The sequence below is a fragment of the Sceloporus occidentalis genome, unplaced genomic scaffold, assembly GCF_023333645.1.
Source record: "Sceloporus occidentalis isolate IW3139 unplaced genomic scaffold, rSceOcc1.0.p SCAF_48, whole genome shotgun sequence".
NCBI classification, from domain to species: Eukaryota; Metazoa; Chordata; class Lepidosauria; order Squamata; family Phrynosomatidae; genus Sceloporus; species Sceloporus occidentalis.
In genome coordinates this window covers 309,119-329,881 of record NW_028317028.1, presented here as the reverse complement: position 1 = coordinate 329,881, position 20,763 = coordinate 309,119, and the positions used below count along the sequence as shown (strand labels likewise).

The following is a 20,763-nucleotide window of genomic DNA, read 5'->3' as shown; positions in this document are numbered from 1 at the left end:
TCTTCAGCAAAAGCACCCCCACATACAAGGAATCTGACTGAAAGAGAATGTCTAAAAAACCATAATGACACAAATTTTATACATAAGGATAATCTAAGCATATAATTTTCTAATTATCAGGTTCAGAGCAATGGTCAAAGTCTGCTACAACTCCCGTTCACTTGCTAAACGTAGTAAACAAATGCACACTTTACTTATTCCATGCTGCAAATAGTAATGCTATTTAAATCTATAAATTTAATCCTGGTGAATGATGGGTGTTGGGCAAGGAGCAACATATTGATCCACCCATGCTCTATTATTGCTTTTTAAGAAGAAGATTAGTTTGCTCCAGATGTGCAGCATTCAATAACATTTTATAAATTGTACTGAGACTAATCCCCGACAGCACCAGATAAACCCAGATTTATAAAGCCGTGCCTAGGCTTTGCTGGTCTTGTCAGTGTGGAATAGCATGAGGTAGAGCCAAGTTAAAGCCAAGTCTGACTTGGCCCCTCTTAAACTGGTGCCCCACTATACCTGTCTCACCATCCTCTGGCAGTCAGCTAGTTGTGATTTGTCCAGTGCCCTAAATATATCACTTTGTACCATAATTTAAACAGTTTTCCTTTATAACCATGGTTGAGAGGGACGTATTTGTTAAAATTCTTGGGCAAAAACTCGATATTAACTTTTTTTTTTAAAGAAATCTGTATATTTTCCAAATATAGCACCTATTTTGGGAATTGTTTTGTATGAAAGTAACTTAGGAAATATAGTAATGTTATGTTATGTGGTAAATATTAGGCAACATGTTTTGCAAAATTATCAAAAAGAACACTTTTTTCTTACATTAAATACATTTTAAGTTTTGTTGCAGTGTATTTGCACCAGAAACAAAAACTAAAGTCCAAAACATATACATCCAGAACCTGATCATCTAGCGCAACTGGATGAGGTCCCTACCTTAACATATTTAATTTAATAGTACATTTTATGAGCTAACATTTATCAATTGCTTCACGCTGTTATATGGTCCTATTTGGCAGAATACATTCCAAAGGGATTTTTAATTAGCACTTTGGAGATATAATGTATTTGATTGTGATATTTGATACAGTTCGGTGCAGAGAAAATGATGGCACACATCTGTCTCTTAGATGAGGGAGAAATTTAAATATCAAATTGGTGTTCATTTTGGGGTATAATAAAATTAGAACTATGCAGCATATATATATATTTGTGGTCATATATGCATAGCACTAATAATATGACACTACATTTACTGTCATAAAAGTATTTGATTCCAATAAGCCATCATTTAATAGATAGCTTACAAAGATTATGAGCTCTAATATAAATTTAAGGGTAAAATGGAAATAACTGAGACATTGGAATATTTTCAATATATGGCAGTTAGAGACTTCCTTCTAGGCTTATACAGATTAGAGTTAGATATAAGGAACGCTGAAGTCAGCCAGGTAACCCAAGATGCAAAAATGAAAAACACTTTTAAAGTTATGGCTACTTTTATGTTATGACTACTACATATATAGGCAGGACTGATGATATCGTGCTAGTATAAAAGCAGATATTGAGTACTCCAATGATTAGTCTACAGAAGAGATGGTAACTTTCCAACCAGTGTCGTCGCTACGGGGGGCAAGGGGGGGCAATTGCCCCACCTAGGTTAATCCTTGCCCCCCCTGTTGCCCCCCTGCCGAATTTGGAATAAACTCGCAATGCGACTTTAAATCCCGTCTTTTTTTTCTTTTTTTTTTTTAATGCGTAGGAGAGAGAGGGTGCGGCCCGCGTAAAAACGGCAGCCAGGGCAACCGATCTTACGCGGGCCGCACCTCCATCCCTGCTACTTACCTCTGGGAGGGTCTTCTGAACTGCATAGAGGAAGCGGAACCTAGCAGAGTTCACCTGACATCATATGACTCTGCTAAAGTCCTGCTTGCTCTGTGCAGTACCAGAGAACGCAGAGGGAGGCTGTGTCCTCTGCTGAAGTCTGTGAGCAGTATCGAGGAGCTGCAGTGCAGGTAAGGGGGGGAGGGTGTTTGAATGAGTATGCGTGATTGAGGGAATTAATCTGTGAATGAATGAGTATATGAATGAATGAGCGTGTGTGATAGCATGGATGTGTAAGTGCTGGAACCTAGGCATGATGGGACTTTGATTGCTGTTAGAAATCACACTCCTATCATACCAAGTCAGCCAGCACATGCTGAAACCTAGCTAGCTGCCCCCCTTATGTATTGATGCTGCCAGCAGTGTGGGGTCTACACATCACTAACAGCCACCCTGTACCAGCATGTACTGGCTGACCTGGCATGATAGGAGTGTGATTGCTAACAGCAAGCACAGTCCCATCATGCCTAGGTACCAGCATTTACTGGTTGCCTGGGAATGATAGGAGTGTGATTGCTGTGTGGGCAGTGTGGACGCCAGGGCTGGCTTTGGGATGTGCAACCTGTGATCTATACCTGTAATTTACGGGGTTTTAAATATACCTTTTAATGACGTGTTTTTATGTGAATTCCAATTGATCTTTACCTGCAAAGCTGGGTTTTTGAGTTATTCTGTAGATCCATATCTATATATTTCCATACATTATTTATGTATACCTGCAAATAGTGTTTGTATGTCTTATTCAGTTGATTAATACCTGCAATGCTGTTTCTATATATTTTTTTGATCTATACCTGCAGTGCTACGTTTCATATACTATTGTATACCTGCAAATACAGGATTTGTATGTCTGATTCTTTTTATTTGACATATACCTTCAGTGCTGAGATCACAAGTGAATTTCAGTTGATCTATACATGCAAAGCTTGGTTAATGTGTTGATCTATGCCTGCTATCGGCAACTGGGGCTAATATTAATATATATGGGCAGCAGGGGCATCAATACACAAGGGGCAAAAACACTAAGGGGGGTATAAACGACAATGCAGTGTGAAAAATCCATCCTGATGTAGAAGTCTGTGACGTAGATTGTGTCCTGCTGTTTGTGTGTTTTTGGTTATCAGTGTAGCAGAGCCTGCCCTCGGGTGTGTGTGTGTATAGGTGTTGGTGTGGCAGAGCCTGTCCTGGTGTGTGTTTGGGTGTTGGTGTGGCAGAGCCTGTCCTGGTGTGTGTGTCTGGGTCTCGGTGTGACAGAGCCTGTGTTGGTGTGTGTGTTTGGTCATCTGTTTCCTGGCACTTAACTTGCAGTAGGAATTATTTAATTTATATTTATCCAGAGATAAAATGCCCTCCTGAAGTTGTAGTGACTTCAGGGGACAAAACGTTCAAGGCCCTGAAATCATTTAGTGGAAAAGTCATTTATTGTGTTATAATATTTATTATAAGGATTAGTCGCACTCAATTGTGGCTTAAGGCTTCCCATGTTGAATGATCAAGTATTATTTTGGCCCAATAACAAAAGTATAATTCCATAGCACATTACTTTTGGAAATTATGAATGCCCCCCCAGTTTGACTGTGGTATCTTGTGTGCCCTCCCTATATATTGTTTCCAACTGTTGTTTAATAACAGCTTTCAAGATCTCTAGATAGAATCTGCTCAGATAGATGACAGCTGGGGATCTGTGGCATTGCAGTTCCGCAGCTTGTTGGTTCCGCAGCTTGTTGGTTCACGTGTCATAAAAGTGTCATAAAACAATTCACCTTTATGATAGTGTTTAACCCCTTCAATCCCAGGGGTTTTTGGTACCTCAAAAAGCCCAGAGCAATTTTGCCATTTTTGGGGTATGTCTGTTTAGCGATGGTTCTCTTTTCCTGTGAATAGTGCACCCATATAAACTATATATTGTTTTTTCCAGGAGAGATAGAGCTTTCGTTTGATACCATAGTTGGATGATTAGCTGAAAATTTAGAATGAGAAATTTAGTAAAAACTAGCGAAGATTAGAAAATGAAACTCATTTTTTTATATTTTCCCTCTGAATCCTCACAAAATTAGGTAAAGTGATGGAAAATCCCCTCCAAGTTTATCAATTCAGGTGTCCTGATTTCAGAAATACCTAATTTATATTTTTCCAGACTTTCCCAGCACCAGGGAGCATACTATAAGGTGTACAATTTTGTATAATTTTTGTGCCTATGGCTTAACGGGTTTGGGGGTTGTGAACGGGGGCAGAAGGGTTATACTGGCTAGATGTTATGCTAGGGCAATGGGAAGTAAGGTTTTTTAATAATTTTTTTATTATCTTTTTTTATATATATTTTTTTTTATTTAATTTTCATTTTTTTACATTTTTATATATTTTTATATATTATTTTTATATATTATTTTTACACATAAATGGTTAGAGGTCCTCCTAGGGACCTCCTGAACATGCCAGTGATGTCACAATGACATCACAGCTCACATTATAATTATTTTTTTTTGTATTATATATATTATTTTAATGATTTATTTAATATTATTTTTTAAATGAATTAACTTTTTTTTTCTGCTTTTCTCTTTCAGGACGGGAGGGGGAGTGAGAGAGATGGTTTCTCACTCCCCTCCCCGTGATCCCCCTGCACCGATCACACTGTGATCTCTATGCAGGTCCTCACAGACCTACATAGAGATCGCAGCGTCTCTGTGCCTCATCGGAGAGCAGGATATCCCCGCGATCGGGCACTTTCAACCGTAACAGCTTACCGGCTTTTATGCCGGAAGCTGTTACGGGAGATCGGGCAGCAGAAAGCCGGCGATGCCGGCTTCTGCTGCCAGGGGGGAGTCCAGGCTGTCAAACGACAGCCTGGTCTCCCGTGCAGCGGCAGGGATGTGTCCCTGACGCTGCACGAAGGGCTGGACGTACCGGGACGTCCATAGGGGTTTCTTTGTGGGCGTTTTTTGGACGTCCCGGTACGTCTATAGGGGATTGAAGGGGTTAATGATGTTTTGTCTCTGACACCATATCTGGCCCATGAAAGAAAAATAATTTGACAATGATCTATTAGAAAGTATAGAAAGGGTAATAAATCTGAAAATGCAACATATGCTTGATCTGCAGTCCATCCAACAAAAGGTACTTAGGTAATAGAAGCAATTTGAGGCAATGGCCCTACTGATTAAAATATATTCGGTTAGATCTAACCCATGAGTATCAAGCAGGGACATGGTTAAACTAGAATGTTCTTAGTGTAGGATTCCCAGTGTACTTGTTTGATCATATTAAGTAATCAATGGACCTACAACCCTTATCCAAGTTCCGGCAAGTGTCATCTTGAATGAATATGTTGATGGTTCCTGCTGGTGCACTTTTTTTTTATCAATGTAACTTATTGTTTGCCCCCACATAGACAATTATCAGTGACCTCAGTTTACTGCAGACACATGCAAGTACATCTGTGGAAAGGTTCCAAAAGTACTGGTCATATACACAATAGCAGCTTGGTAAATCCATGAGAGTGCTGTACCCTACTGCACTACTATATTTTCAACAGCAGAAAATATTCTTCTAAGAATAACCTTCTTAGCTAATAATCTTTTCAGAGATCATGCTTATTTATGAAGGCTTTGAAATGAAAATTCACTTCTTCAAGTACATGATTGTCTCCATTGTGCAAGGGCATATTATACTCTTTACTATTCCATTCTATGTCTGGGTATTCCATTTGATACTTTGTTAGATTGAAACTAACAGTTGTATGCTAAAATATCCAATAATTATACTATTAAGTTTAAAGACTATTTTTTATAAGACCGCATTGGATGTTCCTGTGGAAGCAAGCAATCATAAACAAAATAATATTCTATGTACTTTTTTCTTATGCACAACTCAATGTATACACGGCAAGTTCATAATTCTATGCATTTGTAGGCTTATGATCGAGAAGTGGATATGAAGAAAAGATAGATTTCATGTACTGTGTCACATGAGAAGATAACATTTTCTAGATGTTCTCCTCTGTAATCCTCTGGGAGTTACAATTATCAAAAGGAACCACAATAATTAGACTAGAAGTGCCTCCTGCAGGCACGTTCCTCCTTACTGCAGTCAGAAACCTTTAGAAACGGCCAACTGCTGGACGGTAAAAAAGATATAATTTCCTCTTCTTTTGATCATCTCCTTTAATTATATTGAAGCCGAATAGATATGTAAATCTTGTAATGGGGGTTTTAAAAAAGAAAACTTGTTTTTTCCTTTTATTTAATCATTTTCTTCCCTTTTTATTTTGGTTAATAAGAGTCAATCTTCTCAAGCTTACTTCCCCTCTTTTTATGGGTGGAGAAGAAGCGTCTCCTTATTCTATGAAAAAATAATAATTATTATTGAGTTCCTAAATGGGAAAAAAGTTAATTGAAAGAAGCGATAGCAAAGTAATTTGTACCCGAGGATTACAGCTAGTTTTCCTTTTTCAGTTCCGAATTAATTTTACTAAAGTGGGGTGTTTTATTTACATTATTTTGCAAGAAAGACTCTTAACCTTTTAGTGCAACTTCATTTCAAGTATTAGTACAGGTGTTCTGTACAAAATCACAGCAAAAGAAGTATAAAGACAAATGACAAAACAAGGTTCTCTATATAGAATTACAATCTTTTGTTAACAAGGATTCAATTAAAAAGCAGGCTTTGAAAACTATGATAAAGGAGACTTGTTAGAAACCAAAAGAAGCAGGTACACAGTTTATTTTCATGAGGTACAGGTTAGAATAAGGTTGGACTTTAGTATAAGGATAATAAAAAGTATATAATCTTATAACACTAGATTTTGTTATGTTAACACTGCGTATGTGGGTGCAGTTCATCCATCGCAACCAGTACCGTCATAATAACCCATTGTTCATTATAGCGAATTTCATTTTCAATCTAATACATCATAGTTTCCTCCTTTTCTTAGCTAACAAAGATAGCTATAAATAAGCTGATCTGAACGTCGGTAGAGATGTATAATAATATGAAGAGCACCTAAAGATTTATAGTGAATGATTCCATAGTTAGTATAAAATATGTAAACAAAATATTGCTGCAATAGACCATTAGTAATGGGCATGAAATGAAGAAGCGGGGGAAACAGGTGACCTTCATCAGGACTGACATTAGAGTGAATTAATCTCCAGGACATGCCAAACAAATGTAGAGCAAGAAAAAAAAGTGTTGCTTATATGGTTATTATAAATGAGTCCTAACAAAAATAGAAGTATACCAGCCTGTTGATGAATAATGTGAATGTCAATATGATATAAAGCATTAATTCTGCAGTTTGGCTGTTGAAGCTAATATTCACCTTTACTCTGGAATTTAAAAATCTGCTTTATTTACCTACTTTGGATAGATTTTTACATGCATTCATTTATCACATATTTCTTACTGCCCTTTCAAAATATTAGTATGGATGCAATTTTATCCTGTTGGGAGTGATTGATAACATGGTCAAAGCTTTCGGCAGAAAAAAACACCTTAGGAGGTATTAGACCTTTGTAGGTTTGTCAGTTGAAGACAACTTTTACCAAACCTTACATTTCACAGTTCTATACATCAAATACACCTGTGTAAACAATAAACTATATATGTGTACATATTAAAATAAGCAAAATAAATGTATTTCTGCCCTGTTGTTAAGTTGCTGATTGTACACAAACACGAAATCGGTCCCTCATGTGTAATCATTTGATTCCCAGAAATTCAACATGGCCACTCTTTACTCACTGCTGTGGTACTGAAACAGTTAAAATAACTTTTAAGCAACACTCTTTTCAGGTTTTCTTAAGAATCATATCTATGGCTTGTATGGCTACTTTGCCAAATACTTTATTTGACTATATCTGTTGTATATCTTATATTATTACCACAAGAAACCTTTGTACATGGACTGCTGTACACCTTCACTCATTTTTGTCAACCTCAGAATATGAGCATTCGTTTTGGGGAGGAAAATGAGAAATTACGGTCACTGTGCACAGACTGACAGCTTGTCTGCCGCATATCCTCACCTCCGACCCAGGTCTCTAAATATGCCATTCCAAATGACTTCTTCGACAGGATAAAGTTGACATCTAACTAGCCATCTCTGCCTCTCTGCTACCCAACTTTGACTGAGACAATGAACCAAAAACGTATGCACATTCATATATTTACAGGCTCAGAAGGGCAGTGCATGTATAAACATACAGCAGAATTTCCACATCTCTCAATGTACATTTTACATTTTGATTTGCTTCTATTTGGACAAGTAATTAGCTCTGCAAAAAATAAGTTAGGTCTGAAGAAATTAGTGCTTCCTTTGTCTTACTAAATAATTTGGATACCTAGGCATTTTCAGTAAAAAAATCAACCTGACCTCTCAAATTCTCTTTTGGCTGAATGGGCACAAATTCCCACAGAAACACTCCAAACTCGTGTGGAAAGCTTTCCAAGAAGAGTGGAGGCGGTTATAGCTGCAAAGAGGATGGGGGTGGTGGGCAACTCCATACTAATGCCCATAGTCTTTGAGTGTGATGTCCAACAAACTTATATAGGTGTGATGGTCAGGTGTCCAAGTACTTTTGGTTATATAGTGTATATTCCAAGGGTATGACAAAACTAGAATTGACTAAAACTAACCGATATATTAGGTAAAGAGGGCCCTGCTCAAAAGCTTACAATCTAGTAGATTCTAAGAGAAGGGGTGTTAAGATGCATTCCCTGTGGTATACTAATCAGTAAACACCATTACATAAACTATATGGACAAAAGTATTGAGACACCTGACCATTACACCAACAGGGACTTTTATGACATTGCATTCTAAATACATAGACATTAATATAAAATTGGTACCCCTTCTGAAGCTCGAAAAAGCCTTGACTCTTCTGAGAAGGCGTTCCAAAAGGTTTTTGGAGTGTTTCTGTGGGATTTTTTGCCCATTCATCCAGCACAGCATTTGTTAGGTCAGGCACTGATGTTGGATAAGAAGGCCCAGCTCACAATCCTAAAGGTGGGGTTGAGGTCAGGACTCTGTGTGGGCCGGTCAAGTTCTTCCACACCAAACTCATCCAACTGGTGTCCCAATACTTCTTTCCATATAGCATATATGTCTTTACCTTATGGAAATGTAAAATGTAGTATTTGGGAAATGTTTAACCGAACATTGTTAATTTCATCAGAGAAGGAATCTGGCTAGCCATTGGATGTTCTTTCAATGTCTTTTTGGTAAGGAAAAAGTTTTGATGGGTAACAAAAGGAGACTTTGAAATGACATAAAAAACATTTTTCCTGTAGTAAGTCAAAGAAATTTGACAATCTAAGAAGATGGCTGGAAAAAAAATCAAGGTAATGTGACTATGTGTGAGATTATTTATATTACGAACTTCCCTGACCGGGCAGCATTGAAAGTGAAGAACTGCTGTATCCTTTGTATTCATGCCAGAGGAATTTCAGTTGAAAATTCTCTTCTGCTGGCACCTCACAAAAGGATTACATTTAATGGAAAAGGTGAAAAGTAATGATGCAAACAAATTCCTTCGAGAAGCAGACTGATGAGTGACCCATTGCAGTGCCAGACCTCTGACATTCTAAGGGTTAAAAGAAGAGGATAAAATATGAACTCTAAATCATAACCTCTAATGCTACAGCCCACAACCAAATTAGACTTTTTTAATCCAGACACATCATCCTTCTTGCTTTCTTTTGTGCATTCAGAAATTGTGGCTGGCTTAAATACTCCACTGACAAATCTGTAACGGCAGACTGTATTTTCTCTTGACTTGAAATGGCTAATTACTCATCGTTCCCTAGTCACAGACCATTAGCTCCCAAGTCACTGGCTGCACTTCTGAGAGACCAGTTCACATTAATCCTGCGTGAAGTTAAAAGTGATTGCTTATTGTTTTTCTGAATCCTGGATTTGCTGGGTTAGTGGATGCAGAAGGCAGATCATCTGATGGTTAGAAGAAAAGGATATATATATATACGATGAAATATGGGTAGGTAGGGGCAGGTTGTAAGAAATAATACCAGCAGTGGTATGGCGAGGGGGTAATTCAATAGAATAGTTTTAAGAATGGTGGTAACAGACATGAGCAAGAAACACTAAACAGAAGGAAGGTTTTAAATTCCAATAGTTCATTTCTCCCAACAAAATGGTGCCATAAATGAATAAATAATTATGAGTATGTATTTTATTAACAAGAAGGATCCTTCCCAGAAATAATGGCACTCGCTTTCTTAGTGCTCTTTGCTTTTTACTTTTAATTTATACCATACATAAATACTACATGTATTTTGGGAGTTTTTAATAATTCTATTATTAAGGGATAACGCCTTAAGGCAGCAGTCTCTCATCTCACTTTTGCTTGTATCCATATTTGACCACACTGCCCTACACTATGCCCTTCTTATAATATCCCTGAAGTGTTCCTCGTACGCAAGCTGCAGTTTCTCCATTTAATTCCCTGCTGCACAATCCTCCAATTACATGACATTCGTTCTTTTTTTGTTTATTTGTATAATGTATGCATCAATCATACTTTTAGATGTATGCCAACAGGGCACCTAACTACCTTCCCTACCATGTAAGCCAGAAGAACCGGAAAACCTCAATATATTGTAGTTTTACCAATTGTGTAATGATACCTTTACTACTTTCACATTTCCATCATGTTTAGGCAGTTTTTCTCATCTGTCTTATTTAATATCAGACTCTGTTTGTTATGTCAGCCTCTTGTACATCACAGTCAGTTATGCTAGGGCTACATAGCTGAATAATTGTTGCGCTTCTCTAACAGTACATATGATCAAACATTTAAGATACTAGAGACTCCCATTTTAGTGAATAAAGTCCCATATATGTCCTTTTTTAAGCTATAAAAATATGGGTGTTAAGCATTGTACTTTTTCATTGTTATTACCATATTAATATACCCTACCATTGAGATCAATGCTTTTTGCACTATATCAACACATATATTCTTCCCAATTTGGTTCAATTTTCTCCTTATTTTCTTCAAATTCTCAAATCTACTCACTATATCTAACATAACTAAAGTCAAACTGAAAGAGCTATGTCTGTAACTATAATGTGGGGGATCTAATTTCAAACTGAATTAGCCAGAGGATGGGGAATCACAGCACTCTGAAAACATTAGATATTGCCTCTTTAATCTCCATCACAGTCTGATAGCATCCATACATCGAAATCAGGTTGCTGCAGCTTAATTACAGTATAAGGAATATTACAGGTGATAAGATGTCTTTTCGCTTCTTCCACCTCCTTCTCTCCCAACCACCGCAGCAGAGAAATAGCAGGGGAAATTAAGCAAAGGCAATTAATGCTTCAATAAATAGAGATGAATTAAAAAGGTTAACATTGTACCTAAGACTAGCTTATTAGGATACATCTCTGATTCTCTATGGAGCAGCCCTAACATTTGCAAGACAGGGAGGTGGGAAAAAAAACTTGAAAGGCAGATACAATATTCAGGAATATAAATTGAGCTTTACTAATTAAAAATAATTTGATGTCACTTTTAGTAAATTAATTTCAGCGCTCCTTCTCCCCACTCACTGCTAAATTAAAAATTTTTTTTCTTGAAATACTTTCATCGTTTTACAGAACTCATAGTCTTAACTAATATTTTATTGTACTCTACGCTTATTATATGTGAATGCTTTTCATTAAATGCTATTAACCACATACTGGCGCATATTTCTTATCCTCAGGAAAATTCTGTAACAATTGCATTAATGTGTATAGAATGTGCTAGCAGAATGATAAGGCTGTCTCGAGAACAAAAAAGTGAGTCTGCAGGACAGTTCATCCTACCAACTTCGCTTTGCATAATAAAGGGCCAGTCCTAGTGAATATTTCCTGCAAGAAGGGCTGAGCTGGCTCTGCATAAAGCATAGTGAGTCAATGAGATTTTTGTCAGAAGTCACCTAAAGTATACATTATGCAGGCACACCACGTTTTCTTGCAGAAGAGCCGGGATGGCCCTTTACAATGAATAACTATGCAATGAGTTGAAATGACACCTCTTTTGCAAAGTCTCTTGTAAACCATCACTTGATTTTATAAACGGCAATATGTTTCCTCAACCATCTCCAAAAACCTCTTAGTTTAGAAGGTTTTGGCTAATACAAAACATATGAACATACCTGGGAACTTCTGGGCTCCAGCTACCTGGAGCCTTCCCTTGTGGGACGCGGCCAGGACTGCCCACTGACGTCCACAGGGGCGGTCCCGTGACGTTGGTGGGAGTTCCCCCTGACGTCAGTGGGGGGCCCGGCCAACGTCAGTGGGAGTACCCACCGACATCGGTAGGAGTTCCCGCCAACATCAGTGGGAGTTCCCGCTGATGTCAGGGGCATTCCCCCCTGACTTCGGGGGTGTTCCCGCTGTCAGCAGCAGGAAACACCCCCATTTAAAGGGAAAATGGGCAGAGATCAGGGTGTGTCAAGACCCTGCTCCCGCGACCCGGAGGATTCGGGTCTTGACCCAGAGAACAGGAGATGTGGTGCTTCACCCGGCAATCTCCAGGTCAAATCCAGAGAGTTCCTAGGTATGCATATGAAGCATTGATAACTTTTTACGTGGATTACCATAAATACATACAGATGGAACCCTGTAAGGCAGTTTCTTGCATACTATGTCTAGTAAAAATGAGTGATAAAACTAACATATTCACACATTACACATTACATTTTTGAAACAATTAGGGTAGTATACACTCTGATACCAATAGAGATCTCTTGGTACTTTTTATCTCTAGGTTCTTTTTAATGTACTATACTCTGTGCATTCACTTAATCTACATTTATATAAATACTTACAAAGAGATGATACCATAACATGAGTGGCCCACTTAAGCAGCAGCAAGGGAGGCAGAAACAGTAGGCTGTTTAGAGTAGGTTAACTAGACATAGAGAGCAGAAAAAAACACCTGGTAGTGAGGGGAGTGCAGCAAAAAAGCTTTTATACCCCCTGCTGTCAGAATTGGTTCATACCCTTCAACCTGGCAGCTGCTCCTTCACAGGCACAGAGTCCTCACCTGGGCGAAGACACCAGGTTGTTTATTTCAAACATGTATTGCAAGGATTAGTTAGTACCCCCACTGCTTAGACCACAATTTCCCATGCCTCCAAGCAGGGGCGTAACTAGAAACCTCAGGGCCCCGGTGCGAGAATCTGTTAAGGGCCCCCCCACCCCCAACCCATCTATTCCTTTCTCACTTTCTATCCTCTCCCTCCCTACCCCCCCTTCTCACGATCTCCCTCTCCCTCCCTACCCCCCTTCTCACAATCTCCCCTCTCCCTCCCTACCCCCCCTTCTCACGATCTACCCCCCCTTCTCACGATCTACCCCACCCTTCTCACGATCTACCCACTCCCCCCCTTTTCACGATCTACCCACTCCCCCCCCATTTTCACGATCTACCCACTCCCCCCTTGTAGGTCACTTACCGTCAACTCCTGTGTTGGGAGCGTGAGGCGTTTGTCTCGGGTGCCGGTGCTTCACTGCTGAGCGCCGGCAATTGACGTCATATGCCGGCGCTCTGCGTGAAGCGCTGGCACCCGAGACAAACGCCTCACGCTCCCAACACTGCACTCTGGGCAGCGCTGAGGCAGGCGGCGGCGGCGGCAGCAGCAGCAGCAGGGAGCAGAGGCATCCTGGATTTCTGTCAGTCAGGGGGGCCCAAGAGTTGCCGAGCGGTCGTTTTCAGCAACCGCTCGGCACCCCTTGGGCCCCCCTGACTGGCAGAACTCCAGGGCCCGCTCGCGACCCCTGCGACCCCGGTAGTTCAGCCACTGCCTCCAAGCCAGTCTGCTATTGCCAGATGAACATCATGGAAATTTACATTATAGGATATTTTGCCCACTGTGGAAAAAAACACAACAGTACCACAACAGTATTTAGTATTTAATAACTGTGATATATTAGTTTACTAAATTTCTGAAGATTTTAATGGATAAAAGAGGGCCCTGAGTTAAAGTCACTTATGATGCAATTATATAGCCTTTTATAATTTCATTTGTGTGTTCTGTTTATATCTTAAATTATATCATTTACAATATATCTACTCAGTATAATATTTTATAACATTTATGAAATCTTAAATGTAAAATTACTCTGTATTGAAAAATGGAGATTTCATATAATTCCATCAATTTAATGATGATGAAACATAAAGAGAGCAGTGGCGTAAGATTTTTTTTTATAGCGGTATAAATGAAATGTACTTTCAATGTAATGTACTGAGTTGTTATCATCACTTAGTAAAATAGTAAATCTCTTTCAGGCACACTTCACAAATATATTGAGAATTAAATTCAAGAAGATAAAAACATATACTAACATGCTAATTTGAATACACAATTTAAAAGATAATATATTTTATTGGCGGACGATAGCAAGTACATACATTCCTGTATTTTTTTAACTGCAAGTATATTCAATAAAGCTCACCTTTTATATATGTCTTTCTTTGTCACATTACAATGGGCATGCATGTAAGCTTCTGACAATGTAGTCGTCTTTTTGAACCCCCCCCCCGTAGTTTGTTAAATGCTTTTTTGTATTTAAATGCTATGCGTATTGAGATCCCTTCATATTTCCTGACACCTTTTACCCTGAAAAACATTTCTAGCCCTTCTCTGAACTCCCTCCAGGTCATTTATATATATTCTGGAGATGGGGTCTCCACAGCTGTACACTATAGTCTAGGTGAGGTCTAGCCAGAGATCTCTAAAGAGACATAACCAGTTGAACGTTGCCCTGAGTCATTCACAGCCTCTTACCTCTACCACACAGAGCGCCAGGATATGACATCATATCACAGTATGATGCATGTTAGACACAGAGTAAGGTCACCATGGAGCATGTTTTTTTTTTAAATATCTTTTTATCATAAATATAATGTTACGGCATCGCAATGCCAAATATATGTTTTTCGACTTCTTCCATTTTACATTTTTAAATTCAAAATTTTTTGTTAAAGTGCCTTGCTCCTGCTGGTAATCACCTACTGTCTTTTTGTACAGTCACTTTGTTGCAGTTGTCACACAATATTATTAATTATGCCACATTTTGCCAATTTAACTCAACCCGCACACTTGGCTTTCACTTTGAGGAGAATGTCAGAAAGAAGAAAAAAATTATGCACTGAGATTATACATGATGTATAATTTTTCTCACCCCTTCATCAATCATTCCATCTACTTCATCAGTGTCCTCCCTCATTTCTAATCTCTTGCCGTTGCACTGCTATTATACTGTAATGCCTCTTAAGCCTGTCTCGTATTCAGTGCACACGCTTGTAACCGCAATGGCCTTAAACACACAGTGTTGAACTTGAAAAAGACCTCATTGCGAGGTTGAAAAGTTGTTCTTTGTCTCAATAAATCTGCCTGACGTTAGAACTCTTGAGTGCCTGGAGCCTTTATTTATATATTGGATTTATTGGGGAACTGGCCCTTCCTGGCACAGTTAAGCATCTGGGTTCTTTTGGAGTGTGCAGACTCCTCATTCTGGTTAAACACACAGTGACACCTGTCTGGAACTAGCTTCATGCGTGCCATATGCTTCCGTGTTTTTCTTTTGGCCCCATTAAATTGATTTAAGAGGTTTTTCACCTGCACGTGCCTTGATGTTATACATATTGGTTCGTTTTGAGGTGTGTGGTTTATAGCACTGCCTACAACTGATTTAATGGCATTTATCCACAGTTGCCCCTTTCACTACAAGTCAGTCGTATGCAAATGTACACTTTCTCCTTTACCAATAACTGTTTCCATGATACAGAAAATGATAAAGGAGAGTTTAGATATGAGCATGTTTGTATTCGGGGTGGAAACATCAAGTTTCTGTTGTTACCTACTAAAGGTGAATAAATTCTACTGGCCTTCAGCAAAAAATCCTTGGTGTGCTTGGTTTACTTTCCTGTATATGGAACTTGGTTTGAAGATGCACCCAGGTAGGAATTTACTCTCCCAAGACTGTGTGTAGCGTTACTCTGGATTGTATATATAGTATGTGTGTGTGTGTGTGTGTGTGTGTGTGTTTTTTCTGTTCTCATACACTATTTTCTTTAATCATGATTTCAATATGTCGTCTTCTCCATACTAGTTGTTTTGTTTTTTTTTATCCTGTGAAGCATTATTTACATTCAAGGACAGATGCACCTTACAATGTGACACTGTTTCCGTTTCTTTGTCACGTTCCTAAAACGCTTGTGTTTTGCTTTCTGAAATGCATTGGTCGTAAAATAAATTTATATTAATCACATTACCATAACAATCGTGACTTCCTACTTATAAGTTAAATTAGAAATTAATTAAACATGAAATTCTGATTCTTTTCACTAAACCTCGATCCTGATTTGAGGCTGTTTAATGTTTGTATATTGTTTGCAGATACACAATATATTTCTCCAATAGCTTTTTTAGGTCATTTTAACATATTTACTTAAGAGTCGTGTTCATTTAATTTCTTCTTTTTCCACCAGGAACTCAATAAATGTTTGATTCCTTGGGAAACAATTTTCCCTCTAACCAGCTCCATGTAGCTCTACAGCATTAGCATAATATAAATATAGCTGAATTACTATCAAAGGGGTTAACGAGAAAACATAAAATCATGATCATGACATGTAAAATTAATGGATAATTAATATTAACCAATAATTTTAAATGGATCACAAAGTACACAGTACACTAAAGCTTATATTAACCCTTTTACATTGAATGTATACATGTTTTATTTAATACTCATGAAAAGGACATTGGAAGGTATTCTTTCATGCATAAGCTCTAAGTAAAATATATTCTTTCACTACTGTTCCCACTGTCATTGCACTTACCATTTATTTTAATGCACTTTGCCCACTACCTAATGCCATAATAACCACATTACCCCCATTGCGGATACTAATACTCCTATTGCCAACACTTCCATCACCACTATCTCTGATACAAGTACGTCTTTACTCAAAGTTATCATGCCTATTCCATCAATATCCACCCAACATCCCAAATATAATGATAACCCTGCAAGTATACACAGAGGTCCCCACATACAACATCATCTCCAAAACTGGCAAGGAGACACATACATCATAACTGCTTTTAAAGTAGTTTAGTAGTAAAAGTGCAAAATGGGCTATAGTGTACTCCAGGACCACCAATATGCAGACCGTCAGGACCAAAATGAATACAAATTTGCACTCCCTCCCACCAGATTTTAAAAAAACTTTGGATCCTTGGACCATACCCTAAATCAGTGAGGCAATACAATAGCGGCCAACATTTAAGGTGTGTTCAGTATTTTACAAAAAAAAAAGCCTACATCTGGCCCATGTATAACTGATACAGAATTAGAATAATAGGATTAGAATTACTGATTTAATAAGAGTATAGGACACCAGCACATGACATATACACACGATAACCGTATTGCCAACATACAAACATTGCTTAAGGACACCATTGGTCTTGGATGGGAAGGAGATAACTCTGTAAATGTGGAAGTTATTTATCATTTTATATTTTTATGTATGAAAACATTAATACACAGTGTTCATTACTTTGTGTTGTCTATTGTATTATAGACAGTCTTAGTAGAATCATATCCCAAATAGAGTTGCCCAGTCAAATGTGTACTACCTTCACTAAACCTTAGGTAGCATTATAAGTGTACTGCATACCTCTATAAATGTATGTATATGAACACCCAAAGATTATACCAAGCCTTTCAAATCTCTCAAGCAAAGCCACTGAAGTATAAACAGAATAGAATATGAACCAGAGTTTGAAAGGACTGTCAAGCATTGCATCGTAGAAGTGAACGTGCCCACATGGAGCGAGGCAGAAACTGTTAATTGCAACAGAGATTAACTCGGATCACCTCCTTTTTTATTCCTCCGTTGCCCATCTTAACCAAAAGTGACATGAAATATTTCATTTACCTGCAGTAATTATTCTTTATCTTTATAATTGTCATAAAATCCTGCCCAGCCATGCAATTCAGATACACTGAAATATTTCACATGGAAACATTTACAGAATTCTTAAAATGCACATTTAGTCTTTTACACACATTTATCAAAGTAAAAACTATTCAGAGCATACGAAATAAACATCACCAGGTTACGGGAGTAAAAGAAAAGAGGCCAGGGTACCTCCAGATATAGAAACATTTAAACCCTATTTACTATCAGAGACATGAACTGGGATGATTGGCAAACATTCGTTATCACTTTGTTATAGTGTCTACTTAAATGCTGAAGGTAACACAAGGAAATATTTTCAGCTCTTTGACTTCACTTATAGAGCCGACTCTAGTGTGCTACTGTTGCAGGAAGAAATTAGCTGGTACTGTATAGTGTGTTGGACCTTCTGAATAAATAGTGAAGTGAGTTAAAACCACAACCGTTATTGGATAAAGCCCCATGGTCTGCTAACTGATTCCAGCAGGACCATCACTGTTACATTCTAAAAAAGAATCAATTACTGAATGACCTGTCATGAAGGGCCCCCAAGGAACTCAGAGATGGCTCCAGCCTGGCTGTCAATGAACCCGTTACAATTACTGTGTGGAGTCTACTCATTAGCATTAAGACAAGGTCATAGAGAAAGATAATAATAATAATAATAACAGCCACCATTCTTAGGATTTTCAGTCCAAATCTTAATATTTCCCAACAAGGTTTTTTTTCTACAATACAGTGTAAGAGCAGTTTAAATAAAGACCATCCACTGAGGTTGAATAAGAGTCTTTGTGACAGCTGGTATGTGGCACCATACGGAAACATTCTGTTTTATTACTGCCCCTTAGAGTAATTCAAATGCTCCCCAGGTGCCTTTGCTAATGAATATACCGTTTTAAAAGACACTCATACAGTGCGTGCCCTTTGGATATTTTTATGTGCCTCTTTCTTAATGTCTGTGTATTCTGCCTCTGGATGTATATGCATATACATAAAAAAACAACAACAACAAGATACCTATTGAGAGCCAGGGGGTCATCAATATGCTTCTACACAGTGGCCTGTTTGCCCATATGGCACTAAGTTCTGTAAGATTCAGTTATTACAGCAGGATGTTCAACAGTCAGAATTTCTAGCATAGTAATATTATTTACTAGTTTAGCAAATTCACAAAATCAACCCAACTAGCCTTTGATCCCCATTGTCTGCGAAAGTGGAACTTTCCTGAGAAACCTGGCCCATTGGGAGGTATGCTTCTGCTTGCCTCTGCATGGATTACCTTACATTGACCATCTAGTTTTCGATTACTACCTTTTTTCTTTACACGTCTTCTCCTTTGAAAAAGCTAATTGCTCCTCCCCAACGTATAAAGGATGAAACAACCCCCCCAAAACGAAGCAGTATCTTAACGAAATGGAGAAATAACTTAATGGGGAGGAACATTCATATACGCCTACTATTAACCAGTTAGATGATTGCAAAAATGAGTCCTGTTTCTTCAATCAAGGAAGCTTTTATAATAGTTACTCACTCATTTTGGTTGCTGATTGTTGCATAGTACTTCTAGAGAAATGACATTGCCTTTAAAGCATTCTCGTTTTACATTGCCTTTAAAGTATTGAAACCAGTATCAAAGAAGCACAAAGGAAGATGCATCAACAGCTAAGGTAATATGCATATGTGGTATATCATGTTTAATGGTATGCAAAACGCATAAGAGGGAGGATGCATCAGAACAGCAGCAGAGATTTAATTTATCTCCTTCCCCTCCCCCTACTTCTGAGATTGATTAAAACCATAAATAAAACAACTTTTCATTTTTTTTCTTACACCTCAAATGGCAGAAAGGTAGAAAGTTGTTGTTTTTTTTTGTTTTTTTGTTTTTTTATTATTTCTGCAACTATGCTGGGAGAGAAGTAATTTTTAAGTTGTTACATTTTCCAAGTAATAAATGCAAGACTATTTTTTTTTTAAGCCCACATATTAAAAACTTTGAAAGTACATCACTTTATATCATGTGTATAATATATATGCACAGTTTTCGAATAGGGCAACAATCCTTCCTCCCTTTTGAACATTATATAGATTTTATGAGGCTTAACGAAGCCCTCTTGATCTGGCAGAAGTGGTTCCCAATCATTCATTTCTACGCCTACTCATTTGAAATGTATTCCCTTTTTCCTGTGTACAAGAGGCTTTTACAGAGAATCATTAAAACCTAAAGACAAAAGGTCATAATAATGCAACATGAGGTGGATCTTTATGCACCCCCACAAAAAAAAATGCAGCTACTTATTAAAAAAAAGTGTTTCATACATCACTGGACAGTGGGTAATATCGCATGAAAACATCTAATTTTTTTGATGTGTACCTCCTTGACAAAGACATGGCTGTACAGCTACCCCTACTGGGAGGTTCTTTATCTTACGCATCTACAATCTGCCAATCCAAAGAAGTTCAGGAAAGGGGGAAAAAATGAATAACTTTCAATATATAAGTGGTTATGTAAATGGTAGTATAGGTGTAGAATAAGAGAGCTTATTGTATAACATTACTTAAATGCAGTGTAATAGTTATCACACATGCTTGTTCTATATACTGTACAAGAGTCTAAATATGCTCGATTTCTTGAGAATTTCTTGTTTTCTCCATAGTATACAGCTTTATGGTCACGTTTTGGCCATTTTTATTTTAACTTGTACCTTATATGAGAATTTGCCTGTCATTTAATTAATGTTCCCCATGTAGCCTCCTAAGACCAAACATAAATACAGAGTGTCTATTGACTTTGATGCATTTCAAGGATATTCTGCAGTCAGAGGTTGTCAATGCTAGCTCACAGCACAACTATTCATAGACATGTGAAATAACAAAACTT

General features: G+C 37.9%; 1 protein-coding gene across 2 annotated transcripts in view; it reads right to left on the bottom strand.

The window, feature by feature from the left end:
• LOC149289049 (kinase suppressor of Ras 2) overlaps positions 1-20,763 on the bottom strand; it is a 175,801-nt gene that overhangs the window by 90,557 nt on the left and 64,481 nt on the right. The gene's annotated exons all lie outside the window — the stretch shown is intronic.